Below are 27661 nucleotides of genomic sequence, written 5' to 3'. Positions count from 1 at the left end.
TCCTTGAAATCTTCAAAATAGTTATCCATGACTTTGTCAAAATTTTCACCCATTTCTGCTATGAACTCATTAATTTGATATAAAATTGGAGTGTCTTTCCTCCATACTATAGATCTTTTTGATGGAAAAAAAATTTTGTACATAAAAGAATAAACAAATTAACAAAGAACCAAATTTATAGGGGTTATTCTTGGAAGTCCTTATGCTTTCCATATTTTTATTTAGCTGTCTTAACAGCAATTCTGACAAATCAAATTCAAGATTTTTATTTACAATCTTAAATGCTAAATCCACAGCTTCACACGATACACTATTCAATCTGCTGGAACTGTATAATGTATATGCAATCACATAAATGCTAAATCTGAGTTCCACATCAAATATATTGTTAAGCTTTAGTCCTCTATCATCCCACTCTGCTAGAGTTTTCTTTTGTAACTCATTCCGACCTAGGGTTTTAGTGATTTTAGCTTGGCTTAGCATAGGTAAACCTGTGATTTTATGAATCATCTTTTTGGTTAACAATACAGATTGTTCCAACCACAACTGAACATTATGAACATGGCTCATAACATATCTAACCCATTTAACCTAGAAACTTCTTGGTAGGTGCAGAATATGGGTCAAGCCTTTTCCTTCTAAGTTTTTGTGCTTAGGTTTTAGGGCTCCATCAACACATAACTAACCTAGGGCATTATCCATATCTAATGTACCAATTTCTTGAATAGCACATTTGAAATGAGTGTGAATATCATTAACAAGAAGTACCTTAGGAGGGATTTTTGATTGAGCTCTGTGAATGTCAAGTGATTTTGCAACTGCGAGCACTACCTTGAATTTTGGGGCTTTCCATTCGACTCCTTTTATGAGCATTTCAAAACCCTTCTTCACCTTGTTGTTGTTGATGCTTGCAAATGCCATTGATGCTCGGTGGATGAAAAGATTTTCAAACAATTACTTTGCAAGAATTTTGCTTCAAATCATTTGGCATGCAACTGGAAATCCTTTTGGCTCTGAGAATTTTAAGTCGCGGTGGAAAATGAAATCGAATTCTACCCTTTTAATGAAATACTATCATTAAGGCTCGGTACATAGGTAGATGAGATGACATAGTGCATGCTAGTCTATCATTGAAATACTCGGTAGAACCTTGCAACTTGGTGGACTAATAAAATCTTTGATACTCTCGACCTAGCTCAGTAAGGTCTTTAGTCAACCCTGCTCGGTACATGCAACTCGGTGATTGATACCATTTCTATGATCCATGTATTTGAGATACTGTATTGATCATTTGTACCCATTTTTATAATCTGGAACTATTTAAGATGTGGCTAGAAGATGTAGTTCCTGAATTTTCTTAAGTCTCAATTGGAAATGATGGAGTCACCCACTTCTTGAGTGACATGATCATTATTTGAACTGTCTTGATCGATAGATTTAGGAATCCACTGTTGTCTCATTTGCTTCCAAATGTTATCAGCTTTTGCTTTCTTTTTATCTTCAATTCTTCTAGTATTCATGCAATTCTTAGCTATATGACCAAGTTCAGTACATGTGTAACATCTTATGGTTGTATCCTTCTTTCTTAGGTGATGTCTTGCACAGTTTATCCCGATGTCTCCATATTCTCCATAATAGTGACATCTGCACCAGGTATTGTAGTCCCAACCAAATATTGCTTTGATAATTTTTTCTGTTGGATTAAATGCCTTTGATTTGCATTGAGATGCCTTGTGACCTAGTTTCTTGCATTTGTGACATTTGCCTTCAAATTTTGGTTTTTCTTTACATTCATTAGTTTTGTGACCATGCTGATCGTAGTTGAAGCATTTGCCATTGAATTTTGCCTTTCCATTACTCCAACACTTGTTTGATGTATGACCTATCTTACCACAATGATTACAAGTAGGCCTTTGATTTTTTTGTGCACCTTGTTTGGAAGTTTCACCTTCTTCCTTGTAACCAAGTCCAGCTTTGCCTTTTTGTCTATGAAGATTTTGCTCACTTAGCTGATTTAATTGAGTCATGTCTGCTTGTGATTTCATCATTCTCTCATTGATTTGCTTTTTAGTGTTTAGGTCATTTCCCAAACTTTCATTGATTTGTCTTTCAGATCTCAAGTCACTTTTTAAGCTTTCATTAATTTGTCTTTCAGTGATTAGATCATTCCTCAAGTCTTCATTTTCAAATCTCAAATTCATAATTGCTTCATTTGCATTGGAAAGTTGATTTATAAGATCTTGATGCTGAAGGGATTGACTATTTCTTACATCTAAGTCTTCATTTGCCTTGTTTCTTTGTTCCAAGACTTCACATAGCCTAATTGATTGGATTTCTTGTTCTCTTTTGAGTTTTCTTACTTCTTCCTATAGGGAACCATTCTTTGTCAGGAGTTCCTTGATTGCCTCATTAGCTTCATTTGAACTACTTGAAGGTAAAAGGTCTTCAATCCTTTCTTCAACATACTGATGATCATTCATTTGTCTTGCAAGTTCCTTCCTTCTTTTCAAGGATTGAGAAAGATACTCCTTAGCTTCTTTGAGTTGAGCCATGATCATTTCCAAATCTAACTTTTCATTTTCAATAGCTTTGTCAAGTTTGAATATCTCCATTGCTCATGATCTTTGTTCAAGCTATCAAACTTTTTCCTGAGAACCAAATGCTCTGATACCAATTTTTGGAAATATTTAGGATGAAATGTGTTACTAAGAGGGGAGGGGTGAATCAGTAACAAATAAAATTTTATGCATTTTAACCATTCATCATTCATTCATCTAATCTACTGCATAAATGAAAGATCAATCATTCATAACACATGAACACAATGATTTGGTGACCCAAAAACCTTCCAATTAGAAAGTAAAACTAAGGTGGGGATGATGCCCACAAAACTTCATTACTATAGTATGAAGTTGGCCAGTTAAGGCTTACAATTATCCCTTCTGGTGATCTACCCTATTAGGAGCAAGTAGGACTGCTAGATCCACCTTGTTAGAGGTTTTACAAACATACAGTGAAGTATGCACTCTGTTAGGAGATTTACAAAAGACTGTTAAGTCTACCTTGTTAAAGGATTTAAAAACTGATTCACCTGTTAGGATGAAACAATGGATCTACTTACAACTTGTTTGCTAATAAGATCGTTTTGCATTGATCACCTAATGTGATAGATATAACTTTTCTGCTCCTTATGCTAACCTTGCTATTTTTCTTTTGCTCCGCTGTTGATAGCAATACCTTCTTTACATGCAAACAATACTTTCTTATTTCATGGCAATATGTTCATATTTCTATTCATATCTCAAAAATGATATCATACATTACATATATACCATTCCAAAATTTTACAGTTACAAGGTCGGCCAAAACACAAGTGAACAAAACATTACTGAGTCGGCCCATTAGTAAACTTCGCTTCACTGAACTAACTTAGTGACCTTTTGATACTCAGCATCCACTACATTACTCAGCATCACGATGTACTTGGTAGAAGTAGAGACTCAGTTCATACTAGTCACAAAACATTGCTTGGAACTCGGTAGCCATTGGTGACTCGATAGATGTAGTGTTACTCGGTAGAAACTAGCTTCTTCATTTACCTTGCTTAGCTCGATAAAAACTGAATCCTTTGTTTACCTTTTTCACTTGGTAAACTCTAGTGATCTTCAATTACCTTTTTCACTCGATAAACATTTTTGATCTTCGATTACCTTTTTCACTCGGTAAACACTGCTGAACTTCCTTTACCTTTTTCACTCGGTATCTTCTGGAATGCTTGGTGAGAACTATTTGCCTATTGAACTTCTCATTTAGTTGGTATCTTCTGGAATGCTCGGTGAGAACTATTTTCTTGTTGAAATTATCATTCAGTTGGTATCTTTTGGAATGCTCGGTGAGAACTGTTTACCTACTGAACTTATAAGGTAACCACTAAATGCTCAGTATATACTTGAGACTAAGTGATGAGCAAGATAAGCATTCAGGATAGAATAAGTGTTTGCATTAATGACAAATATACCATAATTCCAACACAAAGTGTATTCGATGGATGTAAAGTCAACAATTCTAAATGGAGAACTTGAAGAAGAAATCTACATAGAGCGGCATAAATTATTTCCTTTGACAAAAGAAAATCATATATGTAGATTGAAGAAAATTGTATAGACTGCAGCAAGCACCTAGAATGCAAGGTTGGACATGTATTTAACAAAGTTGGGATTCACTAAAGGTACAAAAAATAGTAACTCGTATTTGTAATAAATTAAGAATATATTTATTATTATTGACATAATTATGGATGACATAATATTTGGAGCTAATGATGTAGCAAGGTAACAAATTTGGTGATGAAATGAAGAATAAATTTGAGATGAGTATTGTTGGTTTGAATTTTTGCATGATAAAATTCTTAACGTTTGAAAAAATTCTTTAAAACCCTTTGTCTCATTCCTTTTGTAGTTTTTGGGTGTGAAACCCTTTTAAAATTTGGGTGAATATTTCCTTTTTCTTTTGAAATTTTCTCGTGCTTTCAAGTAACCTTTCCTCTCAGGTTCCTCACTGATAGATTTGAATAGATCTACTATTGTCACTACCTCGCCATGAAGAGTTGAGTACTTTTTATACATAGCGAGGTAGCGAGTGGTAAAAAGTTTATAAAATGGGACCATAAAATTATTTCAAGACAGTCGAGGATTTTTTTCTAGCCAGCTTTTCAGTCACATACACCTTGAAAGTGCCATCAAAATAGGAAAAGGGACCAAATAGAAGTAGCCAGAAGTCAGTGTTGGAATAAAGGTATTTCTGATGTCTCACTACCTTGCTATCAAAAAAACTAAGCATCTTGTCATTAGCAAAGTAGCGAGGTACCTTAAAATTAAAGACACGGTGCCCTCCAAGTTTCTTGACAACTGTAGTCTGTCTAGTTGGCATTATGAGTAATAACTACTATTGTCAAAAGTAGTTAGTAGGGGCGATGGTGATTTGATGGGTTTTTTTTTTTTCGACGCCGAGTTTTATTAAATTCATCGGAGCTCGATACCTCGCTATCAAAAAAATTTGACATCTCGCCATTAGGGAAGTAGCAAGGTGTCGTGAAAAGAATAGCCAATGGGACCTTAAGCAATGTGGAAAGATGACTAGGATTTACAGGTAAGATCTTTTTGCGTGCCAACAGTGTAGATTTTCCTACGTCACCAGTGCCCCGGACCGACGCCCCATTCATAAAGTGTATAAGGGATTCTGATCATCAGATCAAACTAGAATCAATAGTCCTCACTATCTTGCTATGGAAAGTTGCAAGTTGTTTAATCTATGCAACATAGCGAGTGTGGGACCCACCACTTTTTAGGTTACTTTATGCAGTTTCTTTACCTTTGATTTGATCTTAGATCAACAACTATTGCTATCTCACCATGAAGAGTTGCTTAGAGGATATGTATAACGAGGTAGCAAATGAGGGCCCACCACTATTCTTCTAGGAAATGCAGTAATTTTTCATCCACAAGATCAAGATCAAATCAATGGTTGTCGTTGCTTTGCTATGGTAAGGTGCTCATTCTTTATGTATAGTGAAGTAGCGACCTGCTGACACGTGTCCTCAGTTGTCAATGGGTCTAGATGGAAGTGCCATCAAGGAAGGAGTTGTGTACATGGGCAATTTTTATTGGATTGATTGGCCAACTTGTCAAATGGAATGCCAAGTTGTCTTTCTCTATATCCCATGATCATAGGATTTTTAAATATCAATGGCATAGATTTAAATGTAGAAGATGGTGCCACTATGTATATTGATTAGACATGAAAGCTTTGCATGTGAGGAAAAATAGAGTATAATATAGAAGTTTTTATCAGTTTCACCTTACATGAACAAACATTTTGAGCCTTTCCTAAGCAGAAGCAATTACTGAAGAAGATCATGCTGAAGTTTGGCAAGATTGTGAAGCAATTTGTTTGTGAAAAATTTATAGAAATATAGAGGAAAATGAGGATAGAATTCAAGTAAGTAATACTACTATAATCTCTATGAGTATCTTAGTTCTGTAAAGCATAACCAAAAATTCCTCTAAAGAAGGAGTTTTTAGGTCAAGTAAATTATTTGGATAGAAATGTACATGATGATTTGCTTGAATTTCTTTATGAATCTATTGTAGAGATAGTGCAAGTTAAAAAGTTGACCTCATTAAACCCTAGGTTGAGGATATGAGATGGATTGTATGATAAGGGTAACTAGGTCCAAGATGTTGAAACCTCACAAACTGGTTCAAATTTGTTCAAGAAATGGTTTACAGAAAGGAAATTGTTTGCCCCACATGCCAATATATGGAATTTTGACCTAGGAAAGCTATTTGTTCCCAGTGTGTTTATGGATTATGATCTCCTTGAGGCCATGGCAAAGAGTTATGATCAAGCCACTAGGGCAGTGAGAAGAGTAGATGGTGAAATTCTAATCACCATCAGTTGAGAAGAGATTAGGGAAGTTTTTCATTTGGGACCTCTCACTAGGTATCATGTGCCCATTAATTTGACAGATTTAGAAAAGGAATATATGTCAAAGAAGGACATAGTTAGACAAGGTGCACTAAAGGCCCACATTGGCAAAATTGGAACCCTGCCAACAATAACATCATCCTCTAAAGAACCTTTCAAGAAAACATGCTTCAATGTCAGGGTAGTAGAGATATATAGGATGTTGTGCCAAGTTTTTAAACAGGTGAAGAATACTTTATCCCTATGAGTTTCATGTATATAATCACACAAATCTCCTCTTTCGGTGTGGAAATAAATTTTGATTTTTCTTCTTACCTAGCTGATGAGATTCACAGTGGATTGGTTGGGATTGCTAAGGGAAAGGTGGAGAAGGTTTAGGGCCAATACTCCCTGTTGATGCACATGTTTCTATTTAAGGGGCCTACATACTTTCGTAAAGAAATGCTTTTGAATAGAGAATAAGAGGGGGAAGCACTGCCAGTTCAATTATGGAGTGCAAATATGACTAGGGAAGCAGAAAATGCTAGTTTTGTTAAATTTGATAGGTACTTTGCCTCCAAATTGAGGTGCCTTGTATTAAGAGACAATCTGAGGATCCCTAAGGCACTAATGTACCTTGTTAGGCCTATGGATAAACCCCATGATCTGAAGGTTTCACATAATTGGGGAGATATCATCCCATATTCGGTTTCAATTGTTATCAAAATTTATGGATTCAAGGGAACACCTCATGTACTACCTTACCAGGTGCCCTTAAAAGTAGGAGTAGCTGAATTCTTGTGGTAGTTGGGAGGAGCAAAAGAAGCCTTTTAGCACAAAAGGGGAACAGGATCAATTTTTCCCACTTGCACTGTAGACCACTAGTTTGTAATAACCAAGGAAGGGTGGGTCTTTCTCTACAAATTTTTGGATCAGTATAAGATGGTAGTATCTCACCCTGATTTTTGTGATGTAGAAGGTTTCTTTCATTTGGCTCTTAGGCATAGGATCAAACTTCATCCAGTTGAGCATGAATTTTATTTCCCTGAAGATGTGATAAGGAATGAGTACTCTCTATAGGAGCAAGAAACAAAGAAAGAAAAATGGAGAGTCTATTCAAAAGTTTTGAGTTTCATTAATTGTTTTGACAAAGATTTCAACCCTCTAAGTAATGTTGTAACTACTGTAGATAGAATTAATAAGCTTATGAATATGTTCCCTGAAATCATGGAGGTGATGAATGAGAAAAAGCAATATTTCATTGATTCTTTTTCAGATAAGGCAAGAGAAATAATGAGATTAGGATTCACTCCTAATATAGGGGCAACCCCACTAATTGTTCAAAGGAGGTCATGATATATTGTCATTTAGGGTCAAATGCCCATTGTGGATAAAGGAAAATAGATAGTTCAATCTACTAGTGCTATTTTTGAAGAAAGGCCTCCTAAACCTTCTCCCAAGAGGAGAAAGATAATAAGGGAAGAGGAACCACATGATGAGAGTTACTCACCTTCCCAAACCCCCATGAGAATTAAGGAGAAGCAGCTCACTGATGAGAAAAATAAACAAATTGGATCACAAGGGGGAGTTTTTGTTATCCAAGTAGAGATTGATGAAGGAAAATCCCAAGAGCCTCATGTGCCAAGTTTTGAGTTGACTATAGTAGATTTTAGGGGAAGGGAATTGGATCCTATTTTGGAACAAGCCAATTAGCAATTTTTTTCTAATGACATTTTTGTAAAGTCTAACGGTTTTCATCAGTTTTCTTGGAGGAAAAACATGCACAATTTTGAGGAAAGATGTAAGAATTTGAAAGGAGAGCATCCACAAATGGATGAAGCCTCCATCCAAAATCAAATAAAGGAACAAATGATTCAAGAGTTCATAAATATAACCCATGAAGAAGGGAGATAGATGGTAAAGGCTACAAATATTTTATTATTGCCCAATTGGGACATTGCTGATGCTTTGATTTTCAATTCTGTGTCAAATAATTTGGAATTGCAAGATCCAAATAAAAAGGAGTTCTTGGGAACTACATTTAGTAATGACCAAGCTGCTCTTGTCATGTGGTCATTCAAAAAAGGATCTAGGGCTGCTCCATCACAGCCTGATGATTCAAGACCAACAGGGAATATCATTGTGAGGAGAGTTGCCGATACCTCACATGTACAAGTAGCCCACATGAATGTAGATTACTCTCAATTTTCCTTGGCTACTACAAAGGAGGAAAAAGAAATGACTAAGTTTCAAAGCAAGTATGAGGTAGTTGTGGATGCCTACAATAAAGAGGTAAAGAGGAGAATTGAGCTTGAGAACAAGCTAATGGGTAGGTCAGTAGCACCAAGAATAGCATACCCTCACCCCCCAGTTTATCCCTTCAAATCCACCCCCCTCATAGAAATACCAGATACACCCTAAAGGCCACAATACTACACTGCTAAGGATTTTGAAGAAGAAAAGAATAAAATGTCGGCCCTACATGTAGAGTTGGAGGAAAAATATGAAGATAAATTAAGAAAAGCTGTTACATATTTGGGGGATAAAATTGAATGGCCACTAGTTTATAATCAATTGGCTAGGGTGATCAGCATCTAGGATGAAATGAAAGCAAGTGATGAGGCTCTGAAACCCATTGTGAATAAGTGGGTAAGAAGGAGGAAGGAGATGACATTTTTATGTTATTTTGTTATAAAAACCTCCTATGATCAAATTGAGAAAAATTTTGATATTGTTTCTTATCTTACTAACTTTGACAATAAGAGAATTCATTTGCAAAGAATAATAGTTGGCTACTTAGATAAGTACAAGAGCCAAAAGTTTAGTATGTTTCCTTGTGCCCTAGATAAGAAAAATAATTTAAAAAACAAAGATGAATGTGCAAAGGAACTTTATGATTTATTTTGTTTAAGAATGAATCAAGTTATCAATGAAATAGGGCATGTGTGGTGGGCCACAACAACTAAAGAAATAGTGAAAGCTCAAATATTCTTTGATTCTTTGAAAAAAAAAATTTGTTACTATTGATAATGAGGCTGAGTATGTGCTCAAGAGGCAAAGTGATATTTTGCAATTCAATTGGCCAGATGACACACTGTTTGACAAGTGGATGGCATAAATAGCTACTAATGAATAGTTTGAGGAAGTAGAAATTGATAGTGATGAGGTGCAGGGTGATGAGATCCAAATCATTGACACCATCACTGCACAAGGCCAATAGAGAGAAGAAGACAAGAATGCTCAATCACTTTCAGTTGTAGACCTGAGCCCACAAGAAACTGATACAACCAAAGAAGAGGGAAAAGTAGAAGTTACTCCCACTGTACAAGATAAAGATGGTGAAAACCCACAAGTGGAGACTAACTTGAAATCATCAGAACAAACTTCATTGTTGGCTAACTTGGCAGTTGCATACAAAGAGGGATCAGAATAACAGCCAAATCAATAACAATAGAGGATGTGACAGAAGCAGACCCACCAAAAGGAATGTTTGATCTAGACATATTCTATTACCACAATTTTGTCATTTTATGATAGGTGTATGTAATTATCTCTTGTAAAGGACACCTATCATTTTCTCTTAGCCTAAAGCTTGTTACATCTCAAACTATATAAGTGAGATTCCAGGGCTAAAGAATGTGTAGAGACCTAAATTTGATTACACCGCTTTGGTAATCCTATTTAGTTATCTCTAAAGGCATCATTAATTAAATTTCTATTTAATTAATCCTTTGCCATCCCCTAGCCGACTAATTTAATTAATCATCTATAGTCCTAATTGATAAATCAAATAACCTATTATTTATCAATTAATCCTATTCTTCTATCTAATTCCAAAATCCTCATTTATTAAATAAATCTATTTGATAAATAAAGCCCTCAAATCTAATAACCCCTAAACTATCCTAAACCCCCTTTTTAGCCTAATCCACCCTATCCACCCATACTAACCAAGCTTAGCCACTAACTCACCCACCCTCATGAATGCCATCCACTTGCATATCTCTAAAAAACCTAATCTAATCCTAAACCCAAGCCTAATCCACCCCCTAATGTTATCGCATTCCCTAAGCAAGCTTAAGACTTTCCTAAGCCAAGCAAAGTCAACAATCTCAACTCCCTCCAAAATATCCCAACCACCAATCCATGAATGCTCACAAAAGCCATAAAGACTCTTACAAGCCCATTCATTGCTCTTACAAGCCATTATGAAGGGTCTTTATGAAGATATTATCCCTTGAACCTCCTTTGTTGACTCATCCATCCCCTTGCCTCCATCCACTCACCCTGTGACATGTGTCACTCCCTGATTGGTGCTAAACAAGCACAATCCATGTGCTCCCCTTTGAGTGCATCCCAGCCCTCCTTAAGCTTTCATCTCTCCTTGCATCTTAACCCTCCATCCCTCAAGCACTTAGCCTATAAATTGAATCCCTTCCCAAGCCATTTCATCACAACCTTTAAGCCAAAGTTATAATGCTAGTTTGAGAACCAAAAGCAATCAACCATACCCTTATAATGCCAAATTGAGAGCTCACAAAGCTACCAATTTGCCATTACCCATCCAACATCCATTCAAGCAACTTTTGAGCACTTGAGCATACATCCCAATCCTTAGACTCATCTACCAAGTAAAGAGTTAAATCCTATTGGGAGAGTCCATTCATTTGGCTCACATTTCCAATTGGAGTTTCTTCTTTAGTCTCTCATTTATGTTGTGGTATTTTAGTTTGTAAATGCTTTTGATTTCTTAATTTAGTGTTTCTAACATATTAATATAGCATATACATTTTGGCACACCCAGTGGGACCCCACTATGGGTCATTCATTCATCCATTTCACTCTATGTTTTGTTCTTATAAACTAACCATCTAATGTTTGTTGTTGTTTGAGTGTGTTGTAGGGTGTTTTGCTTATTTTTGTAGGTTAAAGAATGCACTTAGGAAGAAGATATACTCTCAAAAATCTGAAAATAACAAAAAATATAAAAAAATTTGGAAAAAATTTGCACATTTCAACTCTTTTCATGCAGTGTCATCTCTGCAGATTGGCATCTGCACCTGCAAATTGTCGTCTCTTTTAGCTACTCTGTCGTCTCCGCAACCAAATCAATGTCTCCACAGATCAGCATCTCCACCCGGTCTTCTGCTGTCGGCGCTACCACTAGACTATTGTCTTTGCATTCTTAACTGTCGTCTCTGCCAAATACTCTGTCATCTCCGCCGCTGCCTCTCTTGTTCTGTCATCTCCGCTGTCGCCAAACCAAATTGTCATCTCCACAGATCAGTGTCTTCGCTTGTCTCCAATTTTTTGCATCGCCAAACTAACCTGTCGTCTCCACTTCTTTCTCTATCATCTCCACAGATTGGCATCTCCGTAGATCAGCATCTCTGAATTTTGGCGTCTCCGCCTGATGAACTGTCATCTCTGCCTGTTTTTGTTGCATTTCTGTTTTAGCATATCAGTTCCTGCACTTTTTATTTATTTATTTATTTATTTATTTATTTATTTATTTATTTATTTTTTAAAAAAGAGTATAAATCAAATTTTAAATTTTGGTGGTTCCATAGAATAGAGGTTTTTCTAAGCATTTTTACACCTAGGAATAACAACAAAAAATGTTTAAAATTTTTTTCCCATAGTTAATCTTTCATTTTGGAAGATTTTGGGTGACTAATCAATTTTCTTTTTATTTTCTTATTGAAAGTTGGAGCAACAGATTTAATCATGTTTTTTAAGTTTTTTGTGGAATGAACTTGAATGGTTAAACACATTTTTCTTTGAATGTATGTTGTTCAAAACACACTCTTAAATGCCATGGATTAAAATCAATTTTCCTTGGAATGCATGCTTAAAACAAAAAACTCAATCTTGAATGCAAAAGATCAATTAACCATTGCAATATCTCACACTTCAATTTTTGGTGCATTAAAAAGAACAAACAAATATCTCTTTTGCATGCAACTTAGACAAAGTTAATTTTTGAACACTTAAGAAATTTGTTAAGTTAAAAATGAATCAACAAAAATCAAATTTAGTAGTTTCTTCATTGGACTCACCCTCTTTAATCACCCATCAATTTAACCATTGGTTGCAATCTCAGCACCATTTATGGGGATGGGTCCACCTAAGAGAGTTTTAAGTGTTCCATAATCAAATTCTACTTAATTCACTTTTTGAGGGTTTGTCTTTAACTTATAAGATTTCTTCAATGTCCAAAAATCTAGATTAAATCAATCACACTTCAAGTTTGGGCACTAAAATTGAACAACTATTGACATGGAGGGCCTCCGGGCGCGCACTTGACAATCGAGTTTCACACATATTTGTTTTGGGTTTAAAACGAACAAACACTCAATCTTGAATGCTTTAAAGAAAATTAATCAATACTTGACGTGGAGGGCCTCCGAGCACGCGGGTTTACTTTCTTGTTGACCCTAACTCTTCTTCTTTTTCGCATTCTTCGATCAATTTTTCTTTGTTGGCGCATTTCAAAGTTGGAATTGAACATTGTCTCTTAAACATGAGTGCTTGCAAAGTCTAGATCAATACACATAAGAGTTAGTTGGTAAAAGAACAAGTGTGCTTTTTATCCCAAGGTCATCCAAGTCTTCTCTCCCCTTGTCATCTTTTGAGGCCATCTTGGGTGCATAAGATTAGGATCCAAAACCTTGTTTCTCTTTTTAGGAGGCCTTCTTGGGGATTTCATCACCCCTTGGGATGACCTCAACTCTAGCGTTCCGCAGAGTATAAAGATTGAGAGGTGAATCCAAAGACACCTCTCTTGGAATCAAGATTTTGTCACTCGGGCTAAGCCTCAAGGAACTTTATACCCTTGAGAAGTGAAAGAGGAGAAGTGGGTTACCGCTCCTCTCGACTGTGTGACATTATTTTGGTTTCATTTACGGATTTGGGCCTCACGTACCTTGGGTATATCGAGGACTCCCTAGCTAAACCAGCTGTCAACCTTGCAGACAACCAGCTAGGATGTTAATGTATTTGATGTAACTGATCGAAACATTCGTAAAACATACACACTCCTTGGCGCAAGTATCACATTCTGAGAATCAAAAACTTCTATCTAATTGTTCCTATCTATTGCTTGATTTTTTATTTGTTGAATGAATGTTTGCCAAACTTGGTCAATCCTAGCTTAGGGCACACTTAGCGTAGTCACTGCCTATTCCAGAAGTTGAACAAGTTGAAGCAAAACAATTGAGATCTCTCAAAACCAAGCAAATTCAGGAATTGATGTCAGAACAACCCAAACCCAAACCCAAATAGAAGTTTCACAAAGTCAAACTCAAACCATCTAAGGCATACCAAGAACTTTTAGCAAAGAGAAAGGAACTAACACCAAGCCCTCGAATTGCCAAACTCCACAAAGCAAAGGAAAAAGCTACTGACGAAGCCCTTCAAGATGCCTGGTTAGATCGCACCATCCAACTTAACCAACATCCAGGAGTTAACAATGCTTATGCCTTACCAACTAGGCATGACTTCTATGATTAGACCCCCTTGTTTCTCCACATCTTCTTGCATAAGCTTCACTTTAGATTCATCCTTGTAGGTAAGCCAACCATCCTTAGTCATCCCCTTAAGCATTTTAGCTCATCCATCTCATTTAGAACCAAACCATCTAGCCAGCAATCAAAAAAAGCTTCACATCCAAGCCTTCAGAATTGTTGTCACCTTGCCAAAAGTTTTCCATTCCTAACATCTTCTATATCCACCAGCCTCACCAAGGTTATCCCTTTGACAGAGCTTTTTCTAGGGTAATCTAGCTTTGTCACTTGTTATCCATCATCACCTTGAGCTAAAGGTTGGGATCCATAAGTGGTCAATCTCGTTTTCTTCCTAAAGGATCATCAGTCTATCCTTAAGTTGACACAATCACCACCAAGCTTGCACATAGGAAAGTAGACCTTTCATGCTTTGGAAACATATATTTGAAGTTAGAATCCCCAACCCAATCCTCCTTAGGTTTTTTCATATAGCTTTGCCTCAACCTAGGAAATCTTTTGCATAGAAAAGCCTTCCCCGTTTTTGCATCCATTAGCATTGTTGCATCTCATCCCTAGGAAACATTCTACATTTTCATGCCACCCGTCACTCGCTTAGGCAAGAAGAAGAAGGAAACAATGGAGCCCTATCATTTGGATCAAACAGCATCGCTCCTCTTGAGCAGTCAACCATCCTTTAGCCCAAAGAACACCATACCATCACCTACTGACATTGAAGCTTTCATGAACCAACCAGGAAATGTCATATTGGTGAACACCATTATAGACAAAAACAAGGAAACAATCATGGCTAACTTTCAAAGGGACAACATTGGAGCCTTCGACTTTGGAAGACCTCTTCCCCTATTAGAGCCATCTCACCCATTGTTTGGATAACTCCTACCACCCACAAGCTCTTATGATTCGAATTATCCTCAATATGTGCCAAAAGAAGAGTCTCAACCCACCCCATATGATCCAACTGACCCAAATATACCAGCCTCCACCCAAGTTGAAATCTCCCTTCCACAAGCCAATCTAGCTACCACCACTCCACCATTGGTCCATACCACTCTATCCCAAACCCCCTTCAACCAAAACACCTCACCATTCACTCCATTCACTATTGTTGTTGCTGCTCTCCAACCTAGCCTTCCAAATCCACCCATCTCCTAAATCAGTGCTAGCATCTTTAGCCAACCTTAGCAGTATACAACTGGGATGCCAACCATGGCACCAAGTAATCAACCCTTCATCACCCCCAGCTTGTTTACCTCAGCTTAGAACACAATTCCATCACTTCCACTAGGTCCTTGGAGCTCAGTGCCATTAGCCACAAATCCGTAAGCTACTACCCTCACTTCACAAAGCTATCAAACCCCACAAGCTACTACCAATGTTCTGCCAAGATCCCAAGTGACCCAAGTTGCCACCACTCTACCAAGCTTTCAAATTCATCCACCAAGCTATCAAACCCCATCAGTTCCATTCCCAAGGTTTCAATTCCCACCACCTCCACCACCAACTAATCCATTACCTCCTATTACCAACTATTTTTCTATGCCACATCTAGGAGGGAATCCACCACCACCAACCACCAATTGCTTCGCCTCCTTTGCCATGTAGATACCTTCCAAAATGGGGGCACAACCCACATATATTGGTCAAACTTCTCAAATCCAAAGTTAGGTTCCACAAGCTCCCCGATCCTTTCCCCAAGCTTCACAACCATCTTATACCTTACCTCCACAAAGCAATCCATTTATCCCATAGCCAGCTTGTGTTCCTCAATCCCAACCTCAAATCCAATATCAGTAGCAAGCCTCACAACACATGCAGCAATATGTTCCCCATCCACCTCAGCATCCCATCATCCACCATTCAGTTTCCCAAGCCATGTACAATCCCTACCAGCCAATACCTCAAAGTCATCCATATTCCATTGGCCCATCTAGCACATACCTACCTCAGGGAACTCCTACATTGGGGGCACCCCAGCTATCACCCATTAATTCAAAATGGGAAGCCATGAAGACAGCTTTGAAGAACATCCAAGAGGGAAATGATCCAAAAACCTTCAAGTTTGAGAATGTGTTTCCTTACCCATTTGACAGAGCCATTACCATGACACCATTTCCCAAGCATTTTGAGACACCCAAATTTGACAAATTTAGAGGAAAAAGAGACCCTATCACACATATCAAATAATTTTACATGCACTACCAAGAAGTGGCATATGATGATGTCTTCCTCTTGAGTTTCTTTCCCAAAAGCTTTGCCGGACTAGCTCTTGAATGGTTTTATAGAATACCATATGGCACAATTAAAAATTTTACTGAATTGTCTGAGGCATTTGTAAACCAATATGCCCATCTTGTTGAGACAAAGCTATCAGTAGTTGATCTTTTCCACACTAAGCAAAAAGGTGGAGAAAGCCTTCCCAAATATCTGCAAAGATGGAAAACCCTTACCACCCACATATCTTGCACCTTGCCAGAGTGCCATTTGGTGAAAATGTTTATTGATAATGCCCATCCTAGCTTGGCTCACCACATGACCATGAACTGTTTGCAGACCTACAAAGATATAAAAGAGAAAGGAATGATCCTTGAGCAAGGATTCATTAAAGATGGAGTGGTCAAGATTTACAAGGAAGCCAACCAAAATCAATCACATTCTAATGACAAGTATAGATATTGGAACAAAAACAAGCACGTTGCAATAGATGGCGTCACTGACACTAGACATGTGATTATTGTTGGTCCTCCTCAAAACCAATCCAACCCACCATATCAACCAAACAATCCACAAGCTATCAACTACCAATAGTAGAATCACCAAAGCTATCAAAACCACAATCCAAGACCCAACTTCCAAGGATCTAGCAATCAAGTTAATGCCATCAATGTAGCTGCAGGACAAAAGCCCAGATTCCAACCTGCACCTAGAAATTATACACCCCTTGGTGAACCTTTGGATGTCATTTTTGAGAAATTAGTCAAGGAAAACCTCATCAAATTTCCTCCTACCCAGCAAATCGACCCAAGCCAATCCAAAGTTGCATGGTACAAAGACAATGAGTACTGCAAATTTCATAGGGTAAAAGGTCACACTACCCTCAGATGCATGAAATTGAAAGATTATGTCCAGGACCTCATTGATCGCAAAGAAATCACCATTGGTGCCAAAACCTCTCCCAATGCAGGCTTACAGATCTATCAAAATGCTTTTCCTCCTCACAACAACCAAAATCCTGGAAAAGCACCTATCCAAGCCAACAACAACAACACCAACAACTACCAGCCAAACCAACAACATGGGAAGAACAATGACCACACTTCATCCTATATAGACTATGGTAACCTCATAGGTTGTATATTTGAGAAAGAGCCTTTTATCAATGTTATCAATATCCAAGAACCAAACAATGAGTGTGCAGTCACCACTCGAAGAGCACGATTTAACATTGCAGGCCCACCAGTTTCATTAGCACCATCAGCTCCATCAAAAAGCCAGTACAATATCTTAGAACACCTTGGGAACATGCCAGCCCAAATCTCCATTTTAGACCTTCTTTGCACCAGTCCTATGTACAAGAACATCCTTGATAGTGCTCTTATAGAATCTCATGTCCCTTTAGATATCAACGCTACTAATTTCGTAATCTTGTTGGACACCTATCCTCCTCATGTACCCTATCATTCAAACCCATCGACATACCCGTGATCAAGCCAGATCACACCCTTCCGCTTCATATAGCCATCATGGTATCCAATTTTTTTGTGAAAAGACTAATGATAGATAATGGATCAGCCTTGAATATTTGCACCCTAAAATTCATAAAACAAGCTAGGTATATTGAGGCAGATATCATCAGTGAGGTTATCACCATCAAAGCTCATGACAACTTGGAAAGAACCATAGAAGGAAATATTCTACTGCCAATCAAGGTTGGGCAAGTCATCTAAGAGACACTCTGCCATGTTATTGATCTAAACTTACCATTTAACATCCTCCTTGGTCACCCATGGATTCATGCCATGAAAGTCGTTCCATCCACTTACCATCAGTGCATCAAATTTCTGCATCAGGGCACTGAGGTAACCATCCATGTCGATCCAAAACCCTTTTCTTACTATAATACGGTTGAAGCCTCATATACAAACCATTGCCCTAGAATTTATATCGGTACAGCCATCGCCAGCTCATCCCACACTTGTAATGACCCAGAAACCATCCTCGCCTCCACCCTATCTACCGTAAAGATCAATAACAAAGGTTGTGGAGAGTATAGTCTGTCAAATGCATTTGTTGTCGGGGCACTCCCACTTGATCCACATGCCCATGGATGACCACATATGAAAAAGCTAAGGAGATTCCACCTCCTTGATACAAACAGTTTGGCTCAACAACCTTTGTATCCTCAAAAGTCCCTCTTCATGAGGAGCTCACTCCAGATATCAACAATTGGTTACATAAGGATGCACATCCAAGAAATCAAGCACACCTTGATCATTTCAGCCAGAAGTATCCCCAAGAATATAAGCTCATCACTAACAAATGGAACTATCAAGGTGGTGGTCTAGGACTAGAAGAAAGAGGCATGTAGTGCCCCATCGATGCACACAAGTGGGAATTGAAGTTAGGTCTTGGCTTTGCCATACCCACAACTGAGGGCACCAATACAGATGGTCACGCTTTTTCAAACATTCACTGCAACCTTGTCAAAATTGAAGACATTCCTGAGGAAGTTGAAAAGAGAGCCTACGATGATATCCCAGACCAAATCTCCCTCGGAGACTCTATTCTCCAAGAACTATCCATCCACCTCATTGACCTACCACTCGCCCATCCACAACTCATAGATTGGGACCAACCAAGCGTCATACACATTGATGAGTTCACATCAGAGAAAGCACTTCTAAGATTCATGGGAGTTGAAACTCCTCATAAGCAAACAAAGCTAGATTCTGCCTATATCTACAAGCTAGATCCCAAGGGGTATTTTGGAGAAAATCCCCAACCTAGTTCTGATACACCCAAAACTGGAACTAAGGTGAATCTGAGACTAGCTAAGGCAACAAAGAGAACCCCTCAGCAAGAAAATCTAGAGCCACAAGTAGAACATGAGGAATTAGCATTGCCTCCTCAAGATAATTGACCAGAGATATCTTCTATTCTAATTGAGGATACTAGAGAAGTCAACATCAATTCTTTAGAGATCCCTAGACTTGTTCACATTGTTGCATCCCTATCACAAGACCAAGCTGACCTCCTCTTTTAGGTCTTAAGAGAGAACATTGGCTAATTTGCATGGTCATATCAGGACATGCCAGGACTTGATCCAAAGCTTGTAGTTCATCATCTTGCAGTCGATCAAAAGATCAACCCTGTCAGACAAAAGCTTAGGAAAATGCACCTGAAGGTAGCATTACTGGTCAAAGCTGAATTAGAAAGAATGTTAGCTACTAAGGTTATCTAACCTATCGACTACTCAAAGTGGATCTCCAACATGGTCCCCATCACTAAACCTTCTAGTGACATCAGAATCTGCACTGATTTCAGAGATCCTAACAAAGCTTGTCCAAAAGATGATTTTCCCTTTCCCAACATAGATATGATTGTAGACCTTATAGCTGGACATGAAATTTTGTCCCTCATGGATGGATTTTCTGGGTATAATCAAATCAAGATTGCAGAAGAGGATCAGCATAAGACAACATTCACTACCCCTTGGGGAACCTTTTGTTACAACATGATGCCTTTTGGCCTAAAGAATGCTGGGGCTACCTATCAAAGAGCTATGACAGCCATTTTCCATGATCTTATCCATAGCATTTTGGAGGATTATATGGATGATATCTTGGTTAAATCTCACACCTTCATGGATCATGTTGCTGACTTGGAGAAAGTCTTCGATAGGTTAGCCAAATATGATCTCATGTTGAATCCCAAGAAGTGTGTCTTTGGGGTCACATCTGGCAAGCTTCTAGGATTTATAGTCTCTAAACGAGGTATAGAGATCGACCCCAAGAAGGTCAAGGCTATCTTAGACATGCCTCCTCCCCAAACATTGCAATAGCTTCGCTCTCTTCAGGGAAAGCTTCAATCTATCTGGCGCTTCATCTCCCAGCTTGCAGATAAGTGTACACCATTTTCACATTTACTGAAGAAGGATGAGACCTTCAAGTGGGATCCTTTATGTCAGCGCAAATTCGATCAACTCAAGTAGTATCTCACCAATCCCCCTATCTTGGTTCCACCAATTCTTGGCCGTCCCTTGATCTTGTACATATCAACAATGCCTACTGCTCTAGGGGTACTTCTAGCATAGCTTGATGACTATGGTAGAGAAAGAGCCATCTACTACATTAGTAGAACCCTAGTTGGTTATGAACTCAATTACACTCCTATGGAAAAAGCTTGTTTCGTGATTGTTTTCTCAACTCAAAAGCTTCACCACTACATGCTAAGTCATACCATCCAACTAGTCTCCAAGATCGACCCTCTCAAGTATATGCTCTCCAAAACAGCACTTACAGGCCGTTTGGCCAAATGGGTTATGCTCCTTAGCGAATTTGACATCCAGTATGTGGACAGAAAGGCAATCAAAGGGCAAGCTATAGCAGATCACCTAGCTGATGCACCTCTAATAGATGCATATCCTTTGATCACAGAATTTCCAGATGAGCATATCTGTCTAATTGAAGAACAGCCCTATGGAAACTTTATTTTGATGACTCATACACATCTCATGGATCAGGGGCAGGAATATTGTTGGTCACACGTCAAGGAGATTACATTCCAAAAGTCTTCAAGCTACAATTCCCTAGCACCAATAATATAGCTGAATATGAGGCCCTCATAGCAGGATTAAAGATAGCTGCAGAATGGAACATTGCTGAGTTACAAATCTTTGGTGATTCTTAGCTCATCATCAAGAAAGCCCTAAATGAATATCAAACCAAAGATGAAAAGCTATTACCCTACAAAGAGCTAGTTGATCAGCTAACCTAGCATTTTACAAAGCTTCAATTTACACAAGTGCCTCGAATACAAAACAAAGCAGTAGATGCTATGGCTACTATCGGCTCACTCTTGGAAATTCCCCAAGCAGCTACACAGTATGATTTTTTAGTTGAGCAGCTCCTCACACCCACCTATGCGAATGAGGATTCCAATCATGTTTGTATCTTGGTTGGTCCCCAATCCCCTTGGTACCATGAGATTCATGCTTACCTTAACAATAGTATCACATCCCCTCACCTCACACTTACCCAACGCCAGAACCTCATCCGAAAATCATCCCGCTATGTTATCATAGCCAATACCCTATATCATTGGGGTTATCACGATACTCTCTCTCGATGTTTAGATGAAAATGAGGCCGCGATGGTGTTAAAAGAAGTACACTTCGTACTTTGCGGTGCCCACACGAGTGGTATTTTCCTAGCACAAAAAATCCTTAGGGAAGGCTACTATTGGCCTACCATTGAAGAAGACTAATGTGATTTTGTCAGAAAGTGTCTCCCATGTCAGCAGCACGCAAATCTTGTGCACGCTCGAGCACAAGATCTACAGCCTATTGCACCACCTTGGCCTTTCGCTTGTTGGGGCCTTGATCAAGTTGGAACTATCACACCCCTCTCATCTGATGGACATAAATGGATAATAACAGCTACAGACTATTTCTCTAAGTGGGTGTAAGCAGTCCCCCTAGTCTCAACTACAAGAGTTCAAGTCTCCAAGTTCATCTTGTACCACATTGTTTGCCGCTTCGGCATCCCATCCACCATCTTCACCAACCACGGAGGTAACTTTGAAAATCTCAACATGGAAGAATTATGTACTTCCCTTCGCATCCATCACCACTTTTCTAGCCCATATTTGCCATAAGGTAACGACCAGGCAGAGGCAATTAACAAAACCCTCCTCAAAATCCTAAAGAAAGTTGTCAATGACTCCGATCGCGATTGGCACCTACAAATAAATCCAGCCCTATGGGCCTATGAAACTTCCTTCCATACATCCACAGGAACAACTCCATACTCCTTAGTCTATGCTGCCGAAGTGGTACTACATATAGAGGTTGAACTTCCCTCCTTGCGCATATCTTTGCAAGGGTAAATATCAGATGAAGAATACATAGTAGCTCGGCTCACCCAGCTAGATCTCTTAGACAAGAAGCAACAAAAAGCCTATGATCATCTCACCATCTATCAAACTCATCTCAAAAGGAATTTTAACAAGTAGGTGCTTCCACGACACTTTCAGCCAGGTGGCATGGCCCTCAAAGAAAACATGAAAGTCCAAGCAGATCAAGAAAAGAAAGGCAAGTTTGAACCTACATGGCTTGGTCCTTATGTTGTCACTGACTCCTTTGGCTCCGGAGCCTATCAGCTATCTACACTAGAAGGAGAACTCTTGAATGATCTTACTAACATCATTCATCTCAAGAGGTTCTATGTTTGAAGATCCTTGGTATACCCAGCTTTTGAAAAATAAAAAAATAAAAAAAATAGTAAAGAGAAATAAGCGTCCAATGGTGAAAACTTGGCAATTCAAGCACCTTGGATAGGTACCTTGGTGAAAACCTGGTAATTCAAGTGCCTTGTGTACTAAGACTAATCCATTATCTATCACTATCCTATCCCTCATCCATTTACCCACCATCCTATAAAACACCTGCTTGTTCCTTTGGTGTTCCAACCAAATATCCAAAATCTGATGAAGCTTGTAAATACCTCCTGTATAGCTTGTAAATCTTGTACCTCAGCTTGTAAATCTTGTACCCCAGCTTGTAAATCTTGTATCATCCCTTGTATCATAGCCTGTATATCCGAATCTTGTCCAAAGCTTGTACCATATTCTAGCTTGTATTATATACCAAAGCTTGTATCCTAGTTTATATCCTATCACATGCACACAAAGAATCCCATTTTCACTTAAGCTTTTTGTAAACCATCTACTTATCCGCCTATCAACTATTGCAGACATCCCACCCTTCACCAACATTTCCATCTCACAAAACCCAAACATGAACAAACCTTGTACATTGTTAACATATCTTGGTCTACAAGCTTGTACATCCTCTTTAGCTTAGTACCATTGTATCTCTCCAACTTTTGTGTCAGTTTCTCCTTGATCAGCATCTTGCACACATCACACAACCCTTGGTTAGTTATTCCAATGCATCCTTTAGCTAGATCTCCTGTCACCAAAGTGTTATCCTTCTTAGTTCAGCTTGCCAGATGCATCACTCATCTAGATCCATTAGCTTAGGTGCTCTCCGATAGATCCTTGCAAGATATAGCTTTCCTCATGTCTGATCTTGGTCCGTTAGTACCTCATCCTAGCCATCTCATTGGCAAATGGTTTTGTTTTGAATTTTCACTTTCTTTTGATTTGGAATCTTTCTTTTGGGTCTTGAAGTATCTTTTCCAAACAATCTGTTTGTTCCCTCCTCAAAGTTGCCTCGATCTTCTATATCATGGTATGCTGCGAATGGGGCAATCTGAGCATAAGGTCTTGATCAGGTATTTTGTTTGTTTTTCTTTTCTGCTTGTGGGTTACCTAGTGTCAGTTCCACTTTGATTCTTTTGAGATTCATGTGTGATGCTGGGGCAATCCTTGCGTGTTTGTTTTGAGTCAGTTTGTCAATCCTCTGGATAGTTGGTGAAAAGGCCTTGATGTTCTTGGTAACCTTTTCCATTAACCAATAGTCCTATAGAAAATTAAGTGCTCAACTACATGGTGGTACTTCTCTTTGAAGTATCCCTCCGCTCAAAAAGCTTCAATGGTTTCCTTTCATCTCCATTATCCCCCATCCATATCCCGCATTTGTCTCTCCTACCCCAGCTTATGCATTAGTATCTCTTTGAATCAATCATCACTCTTAGTTTTAAGGATCCACAATCCTAGTCTTAGGGATCCACCAATCCAATCAATCTACCAAGCATCATCTTTCGAGATCCACAATCCTAGTCCTAGGGATCTCCGAAACCCATCTTCCACCAATCTGACTCTTTGAAATATTTTTGCATCAACTTTATAATCCCCTCATCAATCTCCCCATCTTGGATTCCTTTTATAGCACTCTGCTCCTTCATCCTCCCCCCAATCCTGAAAGTCTTAAGCTTATTTACTCTTGTGCCTCTGATTTTTCCCTTTATCATTCTCTCGTAGTGAGGGTTTGAGCTAATTTAGCCTCTTCTCTTAAGCCACTCTTCATCCTCCCATCCCGAATTCTTGTATTTTTCAAGAAGCCGTCGAGCCTCATTTTCTCTCCCCGCCACCTTCTTGAGGGGGCATCTCTACATCTAGTCTCTCCTCTTCTTATCTGAGACTGGGGCAACCTTGTTGCTAAAACATCTTCCTCATGTCTTCTTCATTCAAACTTCTTTGAAATAGTGTTGTCTCAACACTATGTCAAAGAGGGGCAAAATGTAGACACCTAAATTTGATTACACCGCTTTGGTAATCCTATTTAGTTATCTCTAAAGGCATCATTAATTAAATTTATATTTAATTAATCCTTTTCCATCCCCTAATTGATTAATTTAATTAATCATCTATAGTCCTAATTGATAAATCAAATAACCTATTATTTATCAATTAATCCTATTTTTCTATCTAATTCCAAAATCCTCATTTATTAAATAAATCTATTTGATAAATAAAGCCCTCAAATCTAATAACCCCTAAACTATCCTAAACTGCCTTTTTAGCCTAATCCACCCCATCCACCCATACTAACCAAGCTTAGCCACTAACTCACCCACCCTCATGAATGTCATCCACTTGCATTTCTCTAACAAGCCTAATATAATCCTAAACCCAAGCCTAATCCACCCCCTAATGTTGTCACATTCCCTAAGCAAGCTTAAGACTTTCCTAAGCCAAGCAAAGTCAACAATCTCAACTCCCTCCAAAATATCCCAACCACCAAGCCATGAATGCTCTTACAAAAGCCATAAAGACTCTTACAAGCCCATTCATTTCTCTTACAAGCCATTATGAAGGGTCTTTATGAAGATATTATCCCTTGAGCCTCCTTTGTTGACTCATCCATCCCCTTGCCTCCATCCACTCACCTTGTGACATGTGTCACTCCCTGATTGGTGCTAAACAAGCACAATCCATGTGCTCCCCTTTGAATGCATCCTAGCCCTCCTTAAGCTTTCATCTCTCCTTGCATCTTAACCCTCCATCCCTCAAGCCCTTAGCCTATAAATTGAATCCCCTCCCAAGCCATTTCATCACAACTTTTGAGCTAAAGTTATAATGCCATTTTAAGACCAAGTTTTATACCAATCTCATACATCCACACCAAAAATTCCAAAAATATCCATTGAAGCTAGTTTGAAGCTTGAGCATACATCCCATAATCCTACCAAACTAATCCATTAGACTCATCCATACATCAAGAGAATAATCTCATTGAGAGAGCCATTCCATGGCTCATATTCTCATTTGAAGGTTTCTCTTTTGGTCTCTCTTATATGTTATAGTGATTTTGTTAGTTAACACTTTGTTCTTTTAATATATTAGTATTTATTTGCTAACATATTTCTCATATACATTTTGGCATCTAAAGGCATCATTAATTAAATATCTATTTAATTAATCCTTTTCCATCCCCTAGCTGATTAATTTAATTAATCATCTATAGTCCTAATTGATAAATCAAATAACCTATTATTTATCAATTAATCCTATTCTTCTATCTAATTCCAAAATCCTCATTTATTAAATAAATCTATTTGATAAATAAAGCCCTCAAATCTAATAACCCCTAAACTATCATAAACCCCCTTTTTAGCCTAATCCACCCCATCCACCCATACTAACCAAGCTTAGCCACTAACTCACCCACCCTCATGAATGCCATCCACTTGCATATCTCTAACAAGCCTAATCTAATCTTTAACCCAAGCCTAATCCACCCCTTAATTTTGTCACATTCCCTAAGCAAGCTTAAGACTTTCCTAAGCCAAGAAAAGTCAACAATCTCAACTCCCTCCAAAATATCCCAACCACCAAGCCATGAATGCTCTTACAAAAGCCATAAATACTCTTACAAGCCCATTCATTGATCTTACAAGCCATTATGAATGGTCTTTATGAAGATATTATCCCTTGAGCCTCCTTTGTTGACTCATCCATCCCCTTGCCTCTATCCACTCACCCTGTGACATGTGTCACTCCTTGATTGGTGCTAAACAAGCACAATCCATGTGCTCCCCTTTGAGTGCATCATAGCCCTCCTTAAGCTTTCATCTCTCCTTGCATCTTAACCCTCCATCCCTCAATCCCTTAGCCTATAAATTGAATCCCCTCCCAAGCCATTTCATCACAACCTTTAAGCCAAACTTATAATGCTAGTTTGAGAACCAAAAGCCATCAACCATACCCTTATAATGCCAAATTGAGAGCTCAAAAAGCTACCAATTTTCCATTACCCATCCAACATCCATTGAAGCAACTTTTGAGCACTTGAGCATACATCCCAATCCTTAGACTCATCTACCAAGAAAAGAGCTAAATCCTATTAGGAGAGTCCATTCATTTGGCTCACATTTCCAATTGGGGTTTCCTCTTTAGTCTCTCATTTATGTTATGGTATTTTAGTTTTTAAATGCTTTTGATTTCTTAATTTAGTGTTTCTAACATACTAATATAGCATATACAGAATGGTCTGATTTCTAATGTTTTCTAGGTGATATACTTAGTTTGCTTTCAGTCCAATGTTTGTAGCAAGTTTATGATGTATTTTTTCTATTAGTTCCTGAGAATAAATGAACATAGAATGATCTCTGTGTTTCTTCCTAAAGTTATTCTGAGTTTACTGCAAATGTATACAATTTTCAAAGAAAATGAATACAAATTATATGTTGTCCTTATATCAGCTCTTTCTAAATTTTGTCTCCTTTTAGTTACTTAGTTATCTTGATATTGTATGAGTAAAGGCTTGTGCAATTGAATTCAATCTAGTTAGGTTGTATATATGTTCACCACTACTATTAGTTCAATGGATTAAGTAAAAGCTTTGATGAATTTGATAAGGTTGCTATAGTAGTAGGAAGGATTTTTGAATGATGAATTCTGATAAGAATTGTTGATAATATTTGTTGTAAGGCAACAAATTAGATCGATGGATTTGTAGTAGACTCTGAGCCCCAATGGATTAGGCACTGGTCAAATTGATTTAGCTGGAAGAGAAATATGTCATAAATGGTTTTCAAATGCAAAATTATAATCAATTTTACTTTTATTTCCTAAAGATCTTCAAAGTTGGCATGTACTTGTTTGCATGGAATGTTTTATCTTTAGTTAGCCACTATTGCTGAGAACACGTGCAGATCTATAGAAGAATTTTGGCCAGATCTGTTATATGGGATGTGTTTATCAAATTGTCAAGAATTATGCATGTATTTAAGGATATGAGATTAGAATCAGAATGAAACTAAAATAATTCTCATATAGTGTTTCCCAGTCTTGAATCATCCCGAGGTATACCCACCCTGGTTTTGCAAAGCCTAAAGAGTAGAAAACTACCCTTGGTTTTGTTGAAGTTGGGTCCAAATGGTTTGCACATATAATTGTTAATAGAAATTGGCTAATCCTTAGATTGTATGAGTGACATCATTTTGGTATTGAGCATTTTGTTGCTTGGTAGTTTTAAAACACCAACA

Source organism: Cupressus sempervirens, chromosome 11 (assembly GCF_028749045.1).
Source record: "Cupressus sempervirens isolate cs-2001-9-10 chromosome 11, ASM2874904v1, whole genome shotgun sequence".
In the NCBI taxonomy this organism is placed as follows: Eukaryota; Viridiplantae; Streptophyta; class Pinopsida; order Cupressales; family Cupressaceae; genus Cupressus; species Cupressus sempervirens.
The sequence above is the reverse complement of the archived record's forward strand: the minus strand, read 5'-3'. Positions refer to the sequence as shown.